Source organism: Podarcis liolepis, assembly GCF_965112155.1.
Source record: "Podarcis liolepis genome assembly, chromosome: 16".
Classification (NCBI taxonomy): Eukaryota; Metazoa; Chordata; class Lepidosauria; order Squamata; family Lacertidae; genus Podarcis; species Podarcis liolepis.
This window is the reverse complement of record NC_139567.1, coordinates 11,532,330-11,553,801: the sequence shown is the minus strand read 5'-3', so window position 1 is coordinate 11,553,801 and position 21,472 is coordinate 11,532,330. Positions and strand designations below refer to the sequence as shown.

At 45.4% G+C, this 21,472-nt stretch overlaps 1 protein-coding gene across 6 annotated transcripts in view; it reads left to right on the top strand.

Annotated features, from left to right (window-relative positions):
• PKNOX2 (PBX/knotted 1 homeobox 2) overlaps positions 1–21,472 on the top strand; it is a 416,847-nt gene that overhangs the window by 105,096 nt on the left and 290,279 nt on the right. The window lies entirely within an intron of this gene.

The window sequence follows — 21,472 nt, the reverse complement described above, 5'->3', positions numbered from 1 at the left end:
ATCTATATGAAGTGTTTTTATGAAACCTGGATCCATAGGCACCGCTGCCCCTTTGCAATCCTGCATCCTGTATGTAGTCAGTAGTTGTTTAACTTTGTTCTGCTGACTAATTAGGCAGCTGCCATCTTGGGCCCAGCACACTTCCAACCCTAGATATGTCCTAACCGGGCCTAAGTCCTTCACTTTGAACTTACTGGACAATTGCTTGGCAAACCTTTTAGTTTGTTTATCTGTTTTGCAGGCATACAATACATCATCTACATAAATCAGACAAAACTCTTGATCACTGCCTGTACCACGTACATAAACACAATTGTCAGCTGTACTCTGCTTGAAACCAAATGACACTAAGGCCTCATGGAAACATTTGTTCCAAGATCTTGCAGCCTGTTTGAGACCATATAGAGCTTTGTTTAATTTTAACACTCTATTGGAACCTGTCTCATAACCAGGCGGTTCGGCTAGATACAGGTCTTCTGATATTGATGCATGTAAATATGCAGTCTGAATGTCAAAATGGTTTAACAGGAGTTTTCTCTTTGCTCCAAGCGTTAGAATCAGCCTTACACTGTCCCCCTTAGCAGTAGGGGAAAAAGTTTCGTCATAATCTTTTCCAGGCCTCTGAGAATATCCTTGAGCCACTAAACGAGCTTTGTATTTGTACTCTCCTGTCACCAGAGGTTTAAGTTTGTACACCCACCTGCAGCCTACAATCTTTGCCCCCTCAGGCGCTGCTACTGGTGTAAAAACCTTGTGCTCATTCAGAGAGGACATCTCTTCCTCCATTGCCTGTTTCCAGAGCTCTGCCTCCTCTTTTGGTAACTTTAACACCTCCTGAAAACTCTTGGGCTCTGCAATTACACTAAACACATTTGCAGTATCTGGAGAAAAACGCACCGGAGGCACTCCTTTGTTTTGTCTTTTAGATCTTCTGGGAGAAAATTTTTCTTCTGACCCACTTTCCTCCTCAGAACTACGACCTCTCTTTTGTTGCTTAGCAACTGGTCTTCCACTTTCTTGAGAGCTCTTATCTGAACTTTCCTCCCCCTCAGACTCTGATTCTCTGTGTTTACCTTCAGAGTCATGAAGCTCCTGGGAAGGTTCAAACCAAACCTCAGTATTGGCATGTAGTCTCTCCCAGCCACTATGTTCACAAAAACTGGCATTCCTGGAGATCACAATGCCATTTGTCCCTTCAGCAAAGCGGAAACCTTTTCCCAGCTCCTGGTAACCCACAAACACTAACTGTTTGGTCTTAGGATCTCCCTTCTTCCTCATTTGTTTCGGAATTAATACCCAGGCTTTTGATCCAAACACATGCAAGTGGTCAATTTTAGGTTTTTTCTGAAACAATTTAAAGTACGGGGTTGTACCTATTGTTTGGTGAAAGAGCCTGTTTTGGAGATAACACGCGGTGAGCATGCTCTCCCCCCAATAAGACATGGGCAAATCAGCATCATCAAGCATGGCAAACATCATATCTTGTAAAGATCTGTTTTTTCGCTCTGCAACGCCATTCTCCTCTGGGGAAAAAACGTTCGTTTTTCTATGCCCAATGCCACGCTTTTGTAACCAATCTCTAAAGGCATTTGACATAAATTCGCCACCTCTGTCCGTCTGAATCCTTTTAAGTTTAATGGACAGAAATCTTTCCACAGATGCCACCCAGCCTTTAAACTTAGTGAACACGTCACCCTTATTCTTCATGGGAAAAACCCAAGAATAACGCGTGGCGTCATCCACAATTGTTAGTGAAAAGCGCGATCCACCCCTGCTTACAGCAAATGGACCAATTACGTCCATGTGAACCAGCTGTAGCGGTGACTCACTAACTCTGTCACTTCTGGGGTAAGAGACTCTGTGGGTTTTAACCTTTTTACAAACATTACAATCAAGGTACTTGTTACAACTCTTTAAATTACCCCCATCAGCCAATTCAGACATTTTTAGTACACTTTTCCAGCAGGCATGCCCCATTTTCCTATGCAATAAGTGCACACAGTTGTCATGTATAGCTTTGTTATTCACTGCAGGCTGAGATTTACTGACTACTGCTGCAACTTGAGATCCTGCTTTAAGCCAAAACAAGCCTCCCTCTGACTTAGCAGTGCCTAAAATCTCACCAGCCTTCTTAATAATGCAACTGTCTCCTTCAAAATACACTTTAAACCCAGCTTTCAGCAAACAATCTACAGACATCAGATTGCTCCTTAATGACGGCACACAAAGTACATTTTGCAGGCATTCACGAAGACAAGGAACAAAAACTGCACCCCCTGAAATCACTTCGGAAGTACTTCCATCTGCTAGAGCCACCTGGCTGCGCTGTGCTGAGTTCTTGGAAACAAACAATTCATCTGAATTCACGATGTGGCGAGATGCTCCCGAATCGACCACCCAGACCGCTTGTTTCTCATCAGCAATCTTGACCTCGCCGGTCACCAGCTGAGCCGACTGTTTTTGTTTGAAGAATTTCTTTTTACGCTGCTGCTGCTGCTGCTGCTGCTGCTGCTGCTGCTGCTGCTGATCTCGTCTCTGCTCCTGCACCGGCAACTGAGACTTGACCAACTCCGGACATTGTCGTTTTAGATGCGCTGAAGACCCACATCGGAAACAACGCCTAACAGCAAACGCTGACTCCTCACCAGTACGCTGCTTTTGCTTCACCTCCGGCACGACATGAGAACTCCTTCCAAACCGCCCGCCAATAGAAGTCTCTGCAGCCAACGACCTTTCTTGCCTCTTCTGCCATTCTTCAATCAAACGCCCAGTAACGTAACTGACTGATAAATCACGCTCCTGTATGCCTTCTAGAGACAAAACTAAATTGTCCCAGCTTTCCGGGAGAGAACTCAAAATAATAGCCACCTTCTCGTGCTGGTCTAATGCACAGTCTCTTTCCTGTAGCGCAGAAAACTTTAACTGTAAACTGTGTAGGTGTTCCTGCATTGTAACCCCAGGCTGTAACATTGCCTTGTACAATGCCTTGCGAATGAACAGCTTGGAAACCGCTGTCTCACGCACATGGAGTTCTTTAAGTGCTTGCCACACACCTCTAGCTGTCTTGATTCCCCTCACATACGGCAACTGGGAATCTTCCAGCCCCAAGACAATTGTGGCCCTTGCTCTTTGGTCTTTATCGAGATCTTCATCATCAGGCTTCGTAGGAAACTTACTCACCACTTGCCAGAGACGATCCCTCTGCAGCACTGCCTGCATGCGTTCCGACCACAGCAAGTAATTAGAGTCATTCAGACGCTCAAAAGCCATCTGAACTGGTTGTGAGGCCATCTTGAGAGCGATGTCCCTGGAACCCGGAACCAGCTACTCACGACCACCGAGAGAGAAAACAGGAACCACAGCACCCAGCACTCACACGCTGCAGCTGTTGTCCTTGTGTCCGCTGCGTCACCAGCTCACCACGGTCAGGAACCAGCCAGAGAACAACAACTTCTGGAACTACTGGAACCAACGCCGTTGATGCTGACACCACCGCAACTCAGGCTGGCAGCACAATGCCCATAACCTCATGGAGCTTTGGAGTGTCAGGCATAGCCCTATTGGCTTTAGCCCAAACGTAGCAGAGTTTTCCTGCACAGCAAAGAAGCTAGTTGCGGCAGTAATGACTAGTCAGCTAGACTCAGAATAACTATTTACAGGATTTATTAAAAGGAAAAAATAAAACCAGCAGAGTTTCTGCATACAAATAAAAGCAAAATAAATCCTCTCTTTCTCTCTCTCAAAACCATACACAGCACTTCTAACTCCTAACACACCTCACCCCAAACTGTGCTAGCAATCCCTAGATAACAGAGCAGAGTGCTGCTCGTTAACCAATCAGAGTGAGTAGTTTCTAGGTCAAGCAGACCTGGGCTTTCTGCCAAGAGTAAATTGACACCAGCTTGAGTTAATTGGTGAAGCTAGAATCTGCAAGTTTCCCACGAGAACCAATTAACAGAAACTGAACAGATTGATCAACCCCACTCCTTGTTGCAACGCCCATCGCTTGGAGTGGAATTTGCCAGTCTAGCAAGCTCCCCTGCTTACCCATTCACTTTGTCCACTTCAAAAAATTCATCTCCCCATCTGTATCTCCCCCTTGAGCTAGTCATACCTTTTTCTCTCCTCTTCTTCTGCCTGAGTTAATAATCTTTGCTGGGTTTTCTGAGTCAATAGGCCAGTCCAATAAAAGACAGGAAACTTGAAAAATCTTTGACATTTAAGGCTTTCTTTCATTTAATGTTACCCTTATAGGTTTTTTCTCCTCCTCTTGGGGGCTCTTGTGTGATGATCTGCTTCCATTTGGATGCTGAAATTTTCAGTGGAATTGGTTTAAAACAAGAAATCTATTTTGATGCATTTTCATATGCTTCAGTGGTAAGCATCTGCTGGATTTAATATAAATTAAAATCCTTTGAAAAGAGGTCCCTGATCTGGTCATGGTTTATTTATTGTCTCTGGTTAAATTGCATTCCACCTATCTACTAAGAAATGTATTGGGAACCCATGGCCTGCAAATGTCATTGAACTACAGCAGCCACCAACCCCTTCAGACATCTTTTTGAAGCACATAGTCTGTGTAGAGCTGACCATCTGAAGATATACTGTATTGTCTCATTCTGCAGTCTTCAAGTAAGCCTTGATTTCCTCCCTCCATGTGCATAATCCATATTTCCATATTTCCCAACTGGCTCTTTGACTGGGTCACCTGTACCAAGGGTTGAAGGAAGCGTAGGGCTTCTGGCACAAGAAACAATCTCACTGGGATGTTCAATTGCAGCCTCTTCACATCCACAAAAGGCTAGGCTTCCATTTTGCAATAACAGACTGACAGTGGATGGAATGAGGCTAGGCGAAATAGCCCCCTTTCATGTTGAATTCTTGGGTACCATGTTTTCCATACTGGAAGCGATGTTCTCAGATGTCATGAAACAACAGATCCATCTGTTTTTCTTTGAATTTGCTCACATGTTGAGTTCCACAGCAGCTAGCTAGGAGTATTACATGCCTATTTTGCTTTTGATTTCATATTAATTGCATGATAAGTAAAACTAGCAATATTACTTTCTCCTATCTGTGATCATTTAAATTCATATTTCATTCACTTTGGATTTTTTTTAAGAGCTGAAAGAATCTAAAAGAATGAGCATGACATCATTATTCATAATGATTCATTATTTCCTCTGTGCTACGTTTCTGCTGTTCATCCATACTTTGGGAGATGCTTCCTGTATAACCCTTAGTTTGCAATATCTGAAATAAGAAACGGTTGCTCCCAGGATGTGGATCAACATGGAATTAGGGCTCAGCTGAAATAGGAATTGAGCTGAAAACCTTCTATGAAATGAAGCCCTTCCTTTCTGGTTATAGTTTGGAGATATAAAAGCAAAGCTGGGGAACATTGCCCTTACTCCGAGTTGGCTTTGTGACACCATACCACAGCCTTCATCGATTGGCTACATTTATTTATTTCTCACGCATAGATGCTGCTTAAGGCTAAGGCAGTAAGTGGCTTACAAAATAACAATATGTATACAGGTGAAACTCGGAAAATTAGAATATCATGGAAAAGTTCATTTATTTCAGTAATTCAACTTAAAAGGTGAAATTAATATATGAGATAGACTCATGACATGCAAAGCAAGATATGTCAAGCCTTTATTTGTTATAATTGTGATGATCATGGCGTACAGCTGGTGAAAACCCCAATTTAATAATCTCAGAAAATTAGAATATTAAATGAAATCAGCAAAACAAGGACTGAAAATAGAGCAATACTGGACCTCTGAGAAGTAGAAGCATGCATATATGCTCAGTACTTGGTTTGGGCCCCTTTTGCATCAATTACTGCCTCAATGCGGCGTGGCATGGATGCTATCAGCCTGTGGCACTGCTGAAGCACAGTGGACCAACACCAGCTGATGACATGGCTCAATATATAGCAAACATGGAAACTTAAAAACTACAATATAACAGAAACTGCAATGCGATGCAGTGTGGAAGAACCAAATTTAAAGACATTACAGCACCTTTTCAAAACATATGAAGAGTCTGAGATCCTTTCTTGCCAAAGCACATCCTGACTTGTAATATACAACACTCATTCCACAAATGCACATCATATACAACTTCTGTTTTACATCTACGAAAATAATACAGTACCTGCTACTCATCCAATACCCCTCACCTCGTTCTGCTCCCAAACACCCAACGTATCCATCTACACACAAACACCCCATCAACCCAATCACTCAAAAATCTCCCTCTTAATCACCTAACTGCTATCACCTGCCAAACACATGGTGCTGTGATGTCATCATGCAGGCTGTTTGATTCCTGATTAGCTGGATCCTGTAGCCAGCAATAAGTACCTTCTTTGAAGCAGAAGAAAATTGCACAGAGCGACTGCTGGGAAGAAGAAGAAGAAGAGTTTGGATTTGATATCCCGCCTTTCACTCCCTTTAAGGAGTCTCAAAACGGCTAACATTCTCCTTTCCCTTCCTCCTCCACAACAAACACTCTGTGAGGTGAATGGGGCTGAGAGACTTCAAAGAAGTGTGACTGGCCCAAGGTCACCCAGCAGCTGCATGTGGAGGAGCGGAGACGCGAACCCAGTTCACCAGATTGCAAGGCTACCGCTCTTAACCACTACACCACACTGGAGAGTTAAGAAAAAGGAGAGAAGCAAGTTGAAAGGGCTAAAGCCTGGAGGTTCTTTCAGCAAACATTTTGGGACCTCCAAAATGGCCCTTTCATCCCCGAGCTTGATTAAAATTTGGCACAGCCCTACATGGAACACTTTCCTCAAGTTAAATTCAACGAGGGTTATAAGAATTTCTCATTCAGCCTGTTTTTCTCCCCAGGTGTGTACATAAGAAACCGGACAACCCTCCCACAAATCTTTAATGTCAATAGATACAGTATATGCCGTATGTTGATTCCCACACACATCTGGTTGGCCAATATGAGAAAAGAATACTGGACCAAATGAACCTTTGACCTAATCCGGCAGGACTCTTCCAATGTTTCTATGAAATGAGACACAGCTTAAAAGAATAACATTCTAATTTCGGATATAATCTTCAAACCTGCATTCTGTCCAGTCTCATTTCTGTGTCGAGGTTATAAAATAAACACAGTTGTCTGTGGCAATTTAACATATACTTCAATCCTAAACGTAGACTGTTGATACAGACCATTAGTATCCTTGACTGATCTGCTGGCCTGAGGCTTTTTTCTCTCTCCTCAGTGCATTAAGTATTGTAGCTGACACCGATTTAACTTATACTGCTTTGTGAAGGGAGGCCATTCTGTTTCACTCTTTTTGCCCTGAGGCATTTGTGTAGCTTAGGGAAAAACGAATTAGTTGCCACCTTTTCCTTAACAAAATAATAATAATAAATAGCAGGTTACAGGGATTGAAAACAAAGAAACTGCAGAATGAATGAAGTATTTCTGACAGTAAGAGCTGTTTGACAATGGGACGGTCTCCCTCAGGAAGTTGTGGATTCTCCTACCTTGGGAGTTTTAAAAGCTGGGGTTGGATAGCCATCTGTCATGGATGCTTTAGCTGAGATTCCTTCATTGCAGGGGGGTTGAACTAGATGACACTTGGGGTCCCTTCCAACTCTACAGTTCTTTGATTCCATGAAATACTTGCTCAGACCAGTAGTTCTCAGTTGAGAATTAAGGTCTACTTACTCCGTCAGTTACTCTGGAATAACAATCCTGAATGGTCTCTTGTATGTTCAAGGATGAGTCAGAGGCAAAGGGGTTTTGAGAGATATGCAATCCATAACAAGATTAGGGGTTCTTGACTCAATTCTATTTTGTGTCACTTGGTTACACATCATGTAAACTAGCCAGGATGTCCAACCTGTCATTCTCCAGATGTTGTTGGACTCCAGCTCCTATCAAAGCCTAACCAATGGTGAGGGTTAATGGGAGATGTTGTCAAGCCACATCTGGAGAGTCACAGTTTAGCCACCCTGATGTAAACAATAGGCAGAATTGCTTGTGGTGCGAGGGAGATCATGTCCGAATACCAGTTCCTTTGTCTTGCAGGGGTTCCTCACCACCACCAGCAATGAGACATCCCTGACGCAGATTGGACTCCCTATGGAATCACATCCTTAAAATGTCTTTCGAACTTAAAGACGATAGTGTGGTCTTAATGTGGTTTTATGACACAGCGAAGGACAAAGAATGGAGCTGTATCTTGGCCATTTATGCATCTCCAGTCCAGCATGCTTAGATACAGTTCATAAACCAAAGAGAACAGTTCTCCCTCGAGTTTGGCAGGAAAGTTCCAGGAACTGTGTGAATCTGTGTGTGTGCAGGCATGTGTGCGTGCAATTGCTAGCTAGAGTTCCAACAGAGTCCTCTTTACAGGAGGTCTATGGGGGCTTAATTGGGATGGATTTTGTTTTAATTACTTGGTGTGTGAGTGTGTGTGTGTGAGAGAGAGAGGGAGAGAGGGAGAGAAGTTACATCTCAGGACATCACGTCTCACTTGAGTTCCTCTTCCAAGGAGGCCAGTCACTGTGGAAGATGAGAATTAATGTACTGAACTCTTTTAAAGTTCCAGAGTTTATTTGCTGGCAGTGCAGATCCCAGTCTCTCTCAAACACATGAACGTCAAACAGGAGTTGGCTTTTGTTTTAGTGGAGGACTTCCTGATGTGTGGAAGCATCTGGACAAAACTTGCCAGTGAGTGCCTTCCAGCATCTCACAGGTGGAAATAGGAACATGCTTGCACTGCCTGCTAAAGATCACACTCTAAGCCCCTCTCCCAGACACACACACACAGAGTGTGTTGCTAAAAATCTGCTATGCGCGCATTACTTGAACCTGTACTAGAGGTACTAAGCCTTTGGACAAAGCTACATTGTTGCGTGGCGAGTTCCCGCCTCCCCCCATAGAAATAAAGACACGGGACACAAGAATTCGAGTTAATGGGTCAAATTAGGCCACAACTTTATTGATTACAGGAATTGAGCGGTATTGGCTTAGGCATTGGTCCTAACTACTAACCAGCCTGAAGGCCGGTGAGGGTGAACCACCAGTGGGAGGAGTCCTGCTGAGGCACGTCAACTAGGATCTCCCCCCGGGGTCACTGCGTGGGGGCGTGCCGTGGGCCCACACCTCCATAGGCTTAGGACAAGGCCTTTACCAGACTACTCTTTTGTTTGGGGGAAGGTAATGGCGCTCCTTCCCCCCCTTCATCTGCTTAGCAATAAACAGTACCCCCACCAATGCCTAACCGCCAATACCGTGGAGTTGTGACGGTTTGCTACGAGGTAGGCGAAAACCAAGTGTCTGGTGCCAATCTGCCAGTTGGAAAAATTCCTACCAGGCCCCTTGACGGCGACCAACCGAAGTCCATAGCAATGTCAAAGAACCTAGCCTAAAAGTTGGGAAGGGAGGGAAAACCAGGTCAGCTGTGGCGTGGGAAAGAGGGAGGCCCTCAGCCGCACCAGACCTAAGTAGGAGAGGCCACGCCCCCCGAGCCAGCCAATTGGCTGGCTCGGGGTATGACGTGTCCGAGGATTCCCTGCTATCGTGTGGGCTGGAGCCAGCCCCCGCGAGCGTGGGGAAGGGGCGTGAAGCCCGCAACCCCACCTCCTTGCTAGCTCGGAAGTGGCTTTGTTGTAAGCCACTCAGAGCCTGACCTGAAGCTTTCAATGTTGGGCCTCCATAAGCTATTCTCTCTAAGTCACCATTCATTCCAGACTGCAGTATGGGCAGACCTGGCTTTGAAATTTGCATTAGCAGGATTCTTACTATTTTTAATTCATGCTGAAGAATTGGAATGTGTGGAAGATCTTCTCTTCACAGCTATTTGTTTCGGTGAGGTTAGGGGAGGAAGGGCATGCTAGTACCCATTCTCAGCTATGTGGAATTTTAGGATTTCTTCATTGGTGTCCTGTGGGCAGCTCCCACTACAGTCCCCGGGGATGTTTTAAAAAATAGTTTCTGAGTGTGAAACAGGGAATGACCTATCTCTAGGCAATGATATGGTTTTCTCTACCCTCGTTATATCTACGTGTGTCTTCTCCATCCTCTCGTTCGTTTCAATTGGAGGAGAAATGGATCAAAGAACAACAGAGAAAGAGAGTATTTAACTCTTCCTCTTTCACTTTCTTTCATCCTCCTGTGCTCCTTGCTTTCTCTCTTAGCTAGAGAGTCCTGCCAGCTTGCCTGCCAGATGTTTGGGAACCCCTTGGTCTGCTACAGCTGTGCACCCCACTTTACCAGCTACTTCCATTCCCCCTCCCCCCCTGGTTATTTTCCCCCAAACAATTCAGTCTTCCACACCCACTGAGCATGCTCAGTCCTCACCAGGCTACAATTTCTTCCATCCATTCCGCAAATCAGGGATATTTCCCTGAAGGTTTGCTTTTATGCTTCTGCAAACCATGCCTGCTGACACCTCTCTGTTAGGTGTGGATATGCAGTTTCAGCTTCATAAATATCAGCACTCAACCTTAAACTTAGCAGTGATTCAATTATATGCTATCATAATATGCTATAGCATTTTACAGAATGTCAAATGACAGGCTGTACACTTCATGGTATTCTGGCACTACAGCAGAGGTAGGCAAACTAGTGTCCTCCAGATGTTGTTGGACTCCATCTCTCATCAGCCCCAGCTGGTGTGGCTAATGGTCAGGGATTATGGGAGTTGTAGTTCAGCAACATATGGAAGGCACCAGGTTGGATGCTTCTTTACTAGGATTCATTACTAAATTCACACGGTTGGCGCTGTGGTCTAAACCACTGAGTCTCTTGAGCTTGCTGATCAGAAGGTTGGCGGTTCAAATCCCTGCGACGGGGTGAGCTCCCATTGCTCTGTCTCAGCTCCTGCCAACCTAGCAGTTCGAAAGCACACCAATGCAAGTAGATAAATAGGTACCGCTCCAGCGGTCCTTGACCTTTTACCTTACTAGGATTCACCTAGCAAAAGAGGCATATATCATAGCAGAGGAGACCCAGCTTGTGTACATCAAATCCATTCACAGGAGACTACAGTATAAATCAAAGGAACTTGAAAGGAAGTTGGATGTAGACCTTTGTTCCCTTAAAGTGTTAAGCTTAGAAGACAGAGCAATGTCTAGCTCTATAGGGAATTGGACATTCAGAATAAAATATCACTTTGTGCCTTTCACACTAAAGCCTAGAGGTTTCCCACAGTTAACTTTTTTTAACTTCGGTGACTCTTCAGTACGTAACGGTTAGAACAGTTCCACTGTGTTTCTTCTGCTTTTAAGACAGCTGTATAAGTAGTGTACTATAATATAAGAAATAATTATATGGCACTTTATATGATTTGCAGTCCTCAGGCCAGTCTTTGTTCCTGCTGGCTTAAAATTATCTATTTGCAGTTTTAATAATGCAGTGTGAGAGCTGCATTGTCCAGTAAATCTTTGCAGAACAGTATTTGCCTTGCATTCCTAGGAAAGCAAATTCAAATATTACGGATACAACATCAAGGTAGAATATTTAGGCATTCAAAAAACTGAGCAGGGACAATGTTCTCTTTTAGCGTGACTGTATGGCTCATGGGCGACAACCCCGACTGCAATTTTTTGTGTTATTCTTTGTTATTGATTACATCTGAAGGTCCCCAAGACAGCAGCTATAAATAGCATCCTGCATTTAAGAGGAATTGTTATTTTTCCTCCTCTTTATGAAATCCGCATTAATGCTACAGTTTAATAGGTGCTTAGAATCTGAGTAATTAATGTGAAATATCATAGCCTGCAGCATCTCACAGATGAAAAGAAGGATGCTCTTATGTACTTGTCATACCTCTGTTTTCACACCAAGAATTTGCTGCCGGAGAGCTGCTCCCTAGCCTCACAATTACACATTACTGAAGGCACTTTGCCTGCTATAGCTTGTGCTCGTTTATTTTGCAATAGCCCTCCCTGTGCTGATTTTAAGAGCCGAGAGGGCTTTGTTCTTTCGGTTCAAAGATCTGCCAGGGAAGAAAAAGACTTGATTGACCTACAAAACAGCATCAGCAGTTCAGATTGAACCCTTACCTGCTGCCTCTGTCTAAAATGCCAAGCTGTGAATTGCATCTGCTGCCTTAGTATTCACATGCATGCATTTGCATTGTGGTTGACGTCACGCGCATGCGCAGAAGCGGCAAATCGCTACCCGTGCATGCGCAGACACGCAGAGGCAGGTTGTGTTCTGCTCATGTTGCGAATGGGCCTCTGGAACGGATCCCGTTCGCAACCAGAGGTACCACTGTATGTGCCACTTCCACATTTATTGATTCATAAGTTTCCTGCATCCCGCTTGTGCATTAGTCTGTGTGGGTTTTTTTTTTAAAAAAAAAAACTATCAAAAATAATATTTAAAAACATATTTAAACATGTGGTTTATTTCAGTGTACACATTTCTAAATGCATTTTATCCTAAAATACACATTTTCTATTGCATTTCTGTATGCTTTTTGAGCTGTGAAGTGTATTGCAAACCTTGGAGAGGTGTGAAATCCAGGGATAATTACGTGGTGATTTGTGTATTAGTCTGGGAGGTGTGAATTAGGTTGGTTCACTTACAATGCAAACTGAAGGAAATTCTCTTAGATCTTTACATACAGTGCTGAATCCAAATTTGTGCATGCAAAAGGCCACTCGCTGAATAGAATATTTCCACCCCATCTGCCTATGTAGTTCCCTGTACCCACTAAAAAGTAAGGCTCTGCATTGGCTCCAGCCAAATGCTGGATCCTGAACTGAATTGGGCTCATTAAGTTCAACCCAGGATCTGGCCAGAGTGGGTTGAGGCAGCCCCAGATCACCTCAGGTTAGATCAGGTCTATCCAGGGCTGTCAAAAGAGGGTTAGCTGGGTGGCCAGGAGACGGTGGAGGGCACCCATGCAGACTGTCTGCATTGGTCTCCTTCTCAAACCCTTCCTAACAGCATGTTGAATCAAACACTGCACGAGTGCCAGGAGTGAGCCAGCAGTAAATCACACAGTGCATGTTGGAGTTACCGTATTTTTCGGACTATTGGACGCAACGGTCCATAGGACGCACCTAGATTTTTTTGGGGGGGGGGAATAAAGGCAAAAAAAAATTATTCCCCCCCCACCAGGCGCGGGGCTGGGGCGGGGAAGCCCGAGCTTCCCCCTCCCCCAGAACGGGACCCAGAGCCATGCCGAAGCTGCGCACAGCTTTGGCATCGCTCTGGGAGCTTGCGGGGCTGGGGGAGGAGGAAGTCTTCCGCCAGCCTCCAAACCATGTCGGGAGACAGCGGGATGGCGCACTGCGCCTCTCCCGCTGTCCCCCGAGTTTGCGGGGCTGGGCCAGCCTTCTAACCAAGTCGGGGGACAGCGGGAAGGGCGCGCTGCGCCCCTGCCGCTGTCTCCCGAGTTTGCAGGGCTGGCGACGGGGAGGAGCAGGCTTCTCCCCCCGCCAGCCTTCTAGACAAGTCGGGGGACAGTGGCAAAGGCGCGCTGTGCCTCTCCCGCTGTCCCGCGAGTTTGCGGGGCTGGCGACGGGGAGGAGCAGGCTTCTCCCCCCGCCAGCCTTCTAGCCAAGTCGGGGGACAGCGGGAAGGGCGCGCTGCACCTCTCCCGCTGTCCCCCGAGCTTGTGGGGCTGGCGGTGGGGCTCTCCTGAAGCCTGGAGGTTGTGGGGCTGGTGGGGGGGAGAAGCAGGCTTGCTTCTCCCACCCCCAGCCTCCAGATCAGGTTGGGGAATAGCGGGATGGCGGCGCTTCGCCATCCCCCTATCCCCCGAGCTTGTGGGGCTGGGGGGGGAGAAGCAGGCTTGCTTCTCCCCCCGCCAGCCTCCAGATCAGGTCGGGGAATAGCGGGGTGGCGGCTCTGCGCCTCCCCGCTGTCCCCAGCTTTTGGGTGCAGGCTGCTGCCCGCAAGCCTTGCGAGCCCGCGGGACATCCCGCCGGGCTTGCAAGACTTGGGATAGCTTCCTGAAGCCTGGAGAGCGAGAGGGGTCGGTGCGCACGGACCCCTCTCGCTCTCCAGGCTTCAGCAAAAGCCTGCATTCGCACCATAGGACGCACACACATTTCCCCTTCATTTTTGGAGGGGAAAAAGTGCGTCCTATAGTGCGAAAAATACGGTAACTCTTTATTAGCGAAAACATGAAATGCACAGTCTTGGTGGAGTGTCAGGTCTAATGAGCACATTAGAGCACATCTCTGGTAGGTCTTGCCCCCATGAAGCAGTTGTTGAGAACGAAGTCCTCTACAGCAGTGTTCCCCAACCTTGGGCCTCCAGCTGTTTTTGGACTACAACTCCCATCATCCCTCGCTAGCAAGACCAGGGGTCAAGGATGATGGGAATTGTAGTCCAAAAACAGCTGGAGGCCCAAGGTTGGGGAACACTGCTCTACAGGGTTTCTTCCCCCACCCCAAGCAGTCAGAGACTGTGTCTTTGTGCAGCCAATCTCTCCTCTGCCCTTTTCGTGCCTCTTCTGGTTCTAGGAGACCAGAGAACAGGGAAGCTTGTTGCAGCAGGAGGGGGGGACACCCATGACTCTTCACCAGTCTGGCTCATCTCTGCCTCTTGGCCTCCCTGCTTCAGCTTCAGCTTCTGCTTCTGCTTCTGGTCCTCTCTCTGCCACAGACTCTCCCTGCTCACTAAGTCCTGCTCCAACACCTCCTCTTTCCATTCTTCTGCCTCTTGTCCTACTCATCATTGTCCCACCACCAATCCCTGGGCTCTGAGCACTCTTCCCTTAGTGGTTCCCCAGCTGGTTCCTCCTACCATTCCTCAGAGTCCAACCCATCCATGACAATAAGGCCCCTGATTTAGGGCCTGGATCTGGGATCAGATCAGAGGGGTCCTGCAAAGCCGTTCCAAAAAGCCCCTCTGGAGGGTTGAGTGACTCTGCTGCACATTGTTGGCCGTGACACATGCAAGTCAATGCTGTGGATGGAGTGGCCAAAATTGGGCAGAGCTGGATCCAATACACTGTTGTTGTTTTTAATCTCATTCAGTTGTATTCTGATTTGATCACATTTTATTTATTCACCTTGTTTGATTTAATCAACTATAGAGCAGCTTCTTGTGTGGCTTCTGCGATTTTAAAGTTCTGCGTTTTTGTTTTCTGAGTTTATTGTATTCAGAATGATCTGCCTGTTAAAGAAGGGCAGCTTATATACTGACTGACTGGATAAATAAAAGTTCATATGATTAATTAAGGAAGATTAATTGGTTGACAGTCCTAATTTACATGTGTGTCCACCGGGGAGAATAAGGCGTGATTCATCTGCCTCCTGTTTGACTTTCTAAAAAGATGTCAGTAGCGCATTCAGGGAATTTCAGACTCTGGCCTCCGTGGTGTTATGGGGGGTGCTATTCAGATGGGAATGTATTGAGCCAGTTCTGTTGCATTCGCAGGGTGCGCATGTGGTTTTCTTCTCCTCATTCTCTTGAGTGGGGCTCTGAACATCTGTCTTGATGATGCCAATATAAAGCATTTCCTGAATCTCTCTAAAAGGCAAAATCTCTCTCTCTCTAAATCTCTCTAAAAGGCAAAACAGGAGAATGATATTCCTGGGACGCATTCATAGGGAAACAAACGCAAGGTCCAGATTATTTGTCCATCTTGAATCCTGTTGTCTTCCCGCCACTCCCAATTGTCCATTTTTGTTTTCATTTTTCCAGTTGAGCTCTCCTCATTTCTGCAGCTATTTGTGATTATTGGTTTTGTTTTGTTTTTTAATCTCGTGATAATTCATCAGCATTTTGGTGCAATTTTTTTCTTTGCAATTTTGCCTAATGGGCACATGTTTGCAGAACAGCTTTCCCTTATCTTTGCCTGCTGTTTTCACTAATACACGCATTTTAAAAGCACACTGTATTAATTATTTATTTATTTGTTCCATTTATATATCACCCTTCATTTAAAAAACAAACAAAAACAAACAAACACAGGGCAGCTTACATCATGGAATATAACAAATAATATAGGTCAATTCATAATATAACATCTATACAATATAAAAAACCACCACAACAGAACAGTTATATACATACAAATACAGTATAAAACACACATACTCTCCAACATTTCTCCAGTGAAAATAGGGACATCCTAGTTTTTAATAATATTTTTGCTATTTATACCTTGCCCATCTGACAGTTGCACCAGTCACTCTGGGCAGCTACCATAATAGAACATTTAATAGAACATTAAACATTAAAAAACTTCCCTATACAGGGCTGCCTTCAGATGGCTTGGGGATTGGATAACTCAATACCCTGCAACATTTCACTGATGAAAATAGGAGCATCCCAAGGAAAAGTGGGACATTCCAGGATCAAATCAGAAACTGGGATGGCTTTTGTAAATCCGGGACTGTCCGTGGAAAATAGGGACACTTGGAGGGTCTGAAACACAGCATCTCACAGCATGCTATTACATATGTATCCCAGGTGCTACTGTAAAACATAATACATACCTAAGGGCAACAGCCTAAAAAATAAGGGAAGATAAAATCAGCAGCAGGGTCTCTAAAGTTCAAAAACAGTACACCAATACAGCAATCTTCTTTCTATTCAAAAGAACCTCTTAATTCCCACCACCAAAGAAAATGCCAGAACCTCCCAGCTCACATCTGGGAGCTTTCCTTTCTTCTCCCACTGTCTTTCAGTCTCTCACTCTGGGAGATCTTAACATTCAGGGTCCTTCTGCCATCCATCTGCCATTTTCATGTGGCTGTGGACCTTGGCTGCCAGTGGCTTCACAGAAGGGGAGACATCAAAGGTATAATCCCCGTGGTGTCTCCTCTCCCTCTCTTTCTCAAGGTGAGTCCCATGGGCGTTGACCCATCGCTGCTCAGCCTGGTGCCTGAAGCATGTCTGGCTTTTCCCTCCCCATCCTGAAACACACACTCAGGATGGGTAGAGTCCAGTTCGCCTGCTTCTATGAAGCAGCAGCAACAGCAGCCAAATAAAGCTGACCTGTGCACCAAATCACCAGAAAAATAGTGCTTTAAAAAATCAGCAAACCCTCTTAGAGAGTATATTCCTCGCCAGAGTCTCTAATACCAAAATAAACAATAATGCCGACAGGAGACATCCTTGTCTTGTCCCTTTTGTGATTTTACACTTTTCCGATATTTAATTGTTCACTATCAACATAGCCTACTGGTCTGTCTAAATTGCATCAAATTCCCCTTTGAAATTATTCTCCAAAATTCAACACCTCCATAGTTTTTTTCCATAAAGGTCCATGACACATTATCAAAGGCCTTCTCTGCATCTACAAACACCAATGCTGCTTGCTTTTCATTCCTGATTTCAAGATAGTCTAGTATATCAATTATATTCCTGTTCTTTCCTTGATAACCTAGCTGTTGGCACCTCTGTCATTGCTGCCAAAGGAGTTTTTTTTGCCACTGCCCACAGTGTACTCAGCATCACCTGTCCCCTCAAGATGGGCACAGGTGCAACCACCCCAAATCTGCACATCAGTAGCCAGCTCACACTGCCCGAAGCATCAAATTGCTGGCAAGTTGGTCCAAAGAAAAGTGTTATGTTAGAACATTTTTGCTCTAGAAGAGCATTGCAAAGTTTGGAGAAGTCTCATTTTCTCAGGATGGGTATCTCTTGGTTCGTGAATTGCTTTGGAAAGTACAAAAGGGGGGGCACCAGGTGGCGCGTTGGAAGATGGCCGACAATAACATCTCTCTGACCCATACGAGGTACTAGGGGGCTGCTATGGGAAGTATGCAGCCTTCCTAATCCCCCTCAGGATGTGGGGGGCACTGTCCTGCCAGCGGTGTTCACAATGCACCCCCTGAAACGAGAGATGGGGGTGCTGAACACTTGGCACAGGCCCTCGGTGAAGTCAGATCTTCCTGACGCCAATTCCAATCAGCGCGTGCTGGTTGCTTCAGCTTGGAATTATAATTGGAAACATACAATTGGAAATGAAGCTGAAAGCACATACATCAAGTAAAGCTCGACCGATAAGACTGCTGATTAATGGATCTCGGCAACCAGGAGTGACGGACGGATAAGTAAATATTCTGATGAATTACCACAAGGAGACTGTATGTTTGGAACAAAGGGGGGGTGGAGGAAAAAAACTCTTTTTTTCTCTGTACGATGTGACATTAATAACCCTTCACCCCAGATAGAAACAAGATCGTCGCGTTTTTATGAATCATAGGCAGGATTTTAAGAACTATGTGGGATGGATTATAACAGGAAAGAAGACTGGAGAAGGGTGAGAAAAGAGGAAAATTTTTATGACGCAGTTAAAAAATGGCGTCTCGCCAAGACAGGCTTGCCGGAGGAAGAAGGACTGGGGGAGGAGAATCAGGATTGTTCGAATGAGAAGGAATGTTGGAATGCAAGTTTGACCTGACAGAGCCCCCAGACTCATTTGATTTATTTGGTAAGCCTGAGAAAAATAAAGGACAGATCGGAGATTAATTTTGTTTATGGAAGCGTTGTACAGAGGCTGTCCCTGACCGATATGATTTTTGGAAAAGTACAAAATCCACATAGAATGCCAGCTTTTAACCTGCTTGTTAAAATCATCAGAGATCGCAAAGAAAGGAATTTATGATAACAACAAGAAGAGAAAGGAAGTAATAAAGGACTATCCGGATCAAACTGGACAGAACTGTCTAATTAATGCAGTAAGATAAGTAAAGCTGTTTTGGACTTGTGTGGAGCTTGATGTATGGGTGCCCCCAACAAAATTTAAAATTTGGCTGTATAATTTGGAATTAATGTGATATGGATAATGTGATGTGATTGGCCTGTTAATGAAAAATTATTTTTTAAAAAAAGGAAAGTACAAAAAGATCCCCTTTGAATGTGAACATAATTTCTCCCCTAACCCTAGACAGACCCACAGAAAAAACAGGCAGGAGCAATTTTAAAGGGATGCACATGATGTCTGGGTAATAAAGTGGAACTTCTTTTTGCTCCTCTTTCATAACAGTAATACAAACAGCAGCTTGCAATATGGAGCAGACACTCCTGTTCTTTGAAAGAAAGAAAGAAAGAAAGAAAGGCCGTAAACAGAAGCCATATTTGGACCTGCTGTTTGTGATTCCTTGGTTCAAAACCACCAGCTGATCTTCTGTTGTCTAACAGCGCCCTGTCGCTTTGAATGGACTGCATCTTCTCTTTCTCGCAGCGCAGCTCTCTGTAAACGGGCCCTTTCTTCTGTGAACTTCTGGTAATTTGAGCATATGGGATATCTTCTCTGACCATCCGGATAACAAGTTGCCTAATCTAGTTTTAGCACCTTCTGGATTCTAAGGGTGGAGCCAAGCTGAAATGAAACTCTTTCAGAGTTAAACTACCTTTGTGATTAAAGAACCCCTGGGAAATTTGTATGCTTGTGTGGACATAGCCAGAACTCCGTTCGTTTAATCAGCTTCGCCTAATGGCACTCTCAGTTCACTTGTTTTATATATTCCCCCCCCCCCCCCAGCTTCTAATCTGCCTGCTAAATCTAGGATTTTTGTGGAGTGGCTTTCTTTTTGTTTCTTTCTTTCTTTTTCTTTTAAATGGCTGTTCTACATCTCTTATCTCCTGTGATAGTAGATTGCAATTTACATTATGCAAATATGCATTATGCAATCAAGCCACTTTAACTGAAATCTGGCAAGGAGGACCTGCTGATGAGATGTAAAAATCTGAAGGCCTGATTTATTTTCTCTCCCCCCCCCTCTCTTCCCCCATGTTTCTGAAAGCTTGGAGAGAACCCTTTGCATTAAACTCAGAAAAAGAGTCGACTCAACTCAACCCTGAAGAGGTAAAATCGAGCCAGCACAGAGGATGAATGAAATCAGTGAGCTACTGAAGCCACTTTTTCAATTAATGGCTTTGTTTAATCATACCCCCTGTCCAGAGGAGGATTGTCTTACGGATAATTTCGTTTGCCTAACGAGATTTTGCTAATTAAATATCCTTTTGGTTGGTGTGACTCTCCCTGCAGGGATAGGGGAAATGTTTGTGAATCCTTTCCCCACTGCTGGCTAAATAAACCTTTCCACTCTGCTACAGAAGTGGGGTGCGGGGAGCCAGGAATTCTTGTCTCCAAACACTGCTTTGGAAATTAATTAGCTATAGAAACCCCTGAAAAGATGCTTTGTTGTATGTGAGCGAGGGTGGCTGTCGAATAACATTGCCTGCCTTGCAGCAGGCTTTAAAGCCAGACAGTTTTTGGAGTGCCTTCCTGCTGTTCCTGCGTGTTTGCTGCTAAATCAGGTAGCAGCAGCTGTTTATCCCCCTGCAAATGTTTGCCGTCGCCCCCCCTCCTTCTGTACGGCAGAGTGTCCCTGCAAATAGAGGCCTTGCTATAACCGCTCTCACACATAACGCAGCTGCAAGCCAAAACCGGCACCAGTTGCCAAGTGATTTAGCCACCAGAATCACAGCACAAACTCGAAATGATGCTGGAAATTTGTCGGCACTCAGGATTGTTTGCGAGACACAGGGACCGCAATCGCCTGAATGTTTTGCTGTAGGTTTTGGCACCCCCCCCCCGAATAATTAACTACTCTCAGATAAATGTTTCCTGTGTTCAACCAGGGCTAGCTGGAATGTAAACGCCAAAAGCTTTGCACGATGATGGATTGCCAGTTGGCTTTGACTCTGGGCTCTGGGCCAAAGATGTGGAGCGACGCTCCCATATATAGAGAGGCAGGGAAATAGAACCAACTCCAGGTTCTGTCATTCTTAGATCCTCACAGTTTGGGGCATTTTCTCTTGAAGATAAGGCTGTCGGTGGCTGCTATCCAAGAGAGATATATTCTACTTTCAGTTTCTGAAGCAGGAGGCTTCTGAAGAGCAGTTGCTGGGGAATCGCAAGTGGGAGAGTGCTGTTGTCCTCATGTCCTGCTTATGGGCTTCGCAGAGGCAACTGGTGGGCCACTGTAAGAACAGGATTCTGGACTAGATATTGGCTTTTGGCCTGATCCAGCGGGCCTCTTGTTTGCGTTCTTCTGAGAGTTGATGCTGCGGAGCTGGTGCCAGTCTGTGGTATGGACAGGTGACATGGCCTTGCAGGAGGCAGATTCCCATGCTCCTATGACCCTTTTGGTGTGTGGCACTTGTGGTTTAGGGACGCGGGTGGTGCTGTGGGTTAAACCACAGAGCCTAGGACTTGCCGATCAGAAGGTTGGTGGTTCGAATCCCCGCAACGGGGTGAGCTCCCCTTGCTCCGTCCCTGCTCCTGCCAACCTAGCAGTTCGAAAGCACGTCAAAGTGCAAGTAGATAAATAGGAACCGCTCCGGCGTGAAGGTAAACGGCATTTCCGTACGCTGCTCTGGTTTGCCAGAAGTGGCTTAGTCATGCTGGCCACATGACCCGGAAGCTGTACGCCGGCTCCCTCGGCCAATAAAGTGAGATGAGCGCCGCAACCCCAGAGTCGGCCACGACTGGACCTAACGGTCAGGGGTCCCTTTACCTTTACCTTACTTGTGGTTTTGGATCAGAGAAGTTTACCTGCTTCCA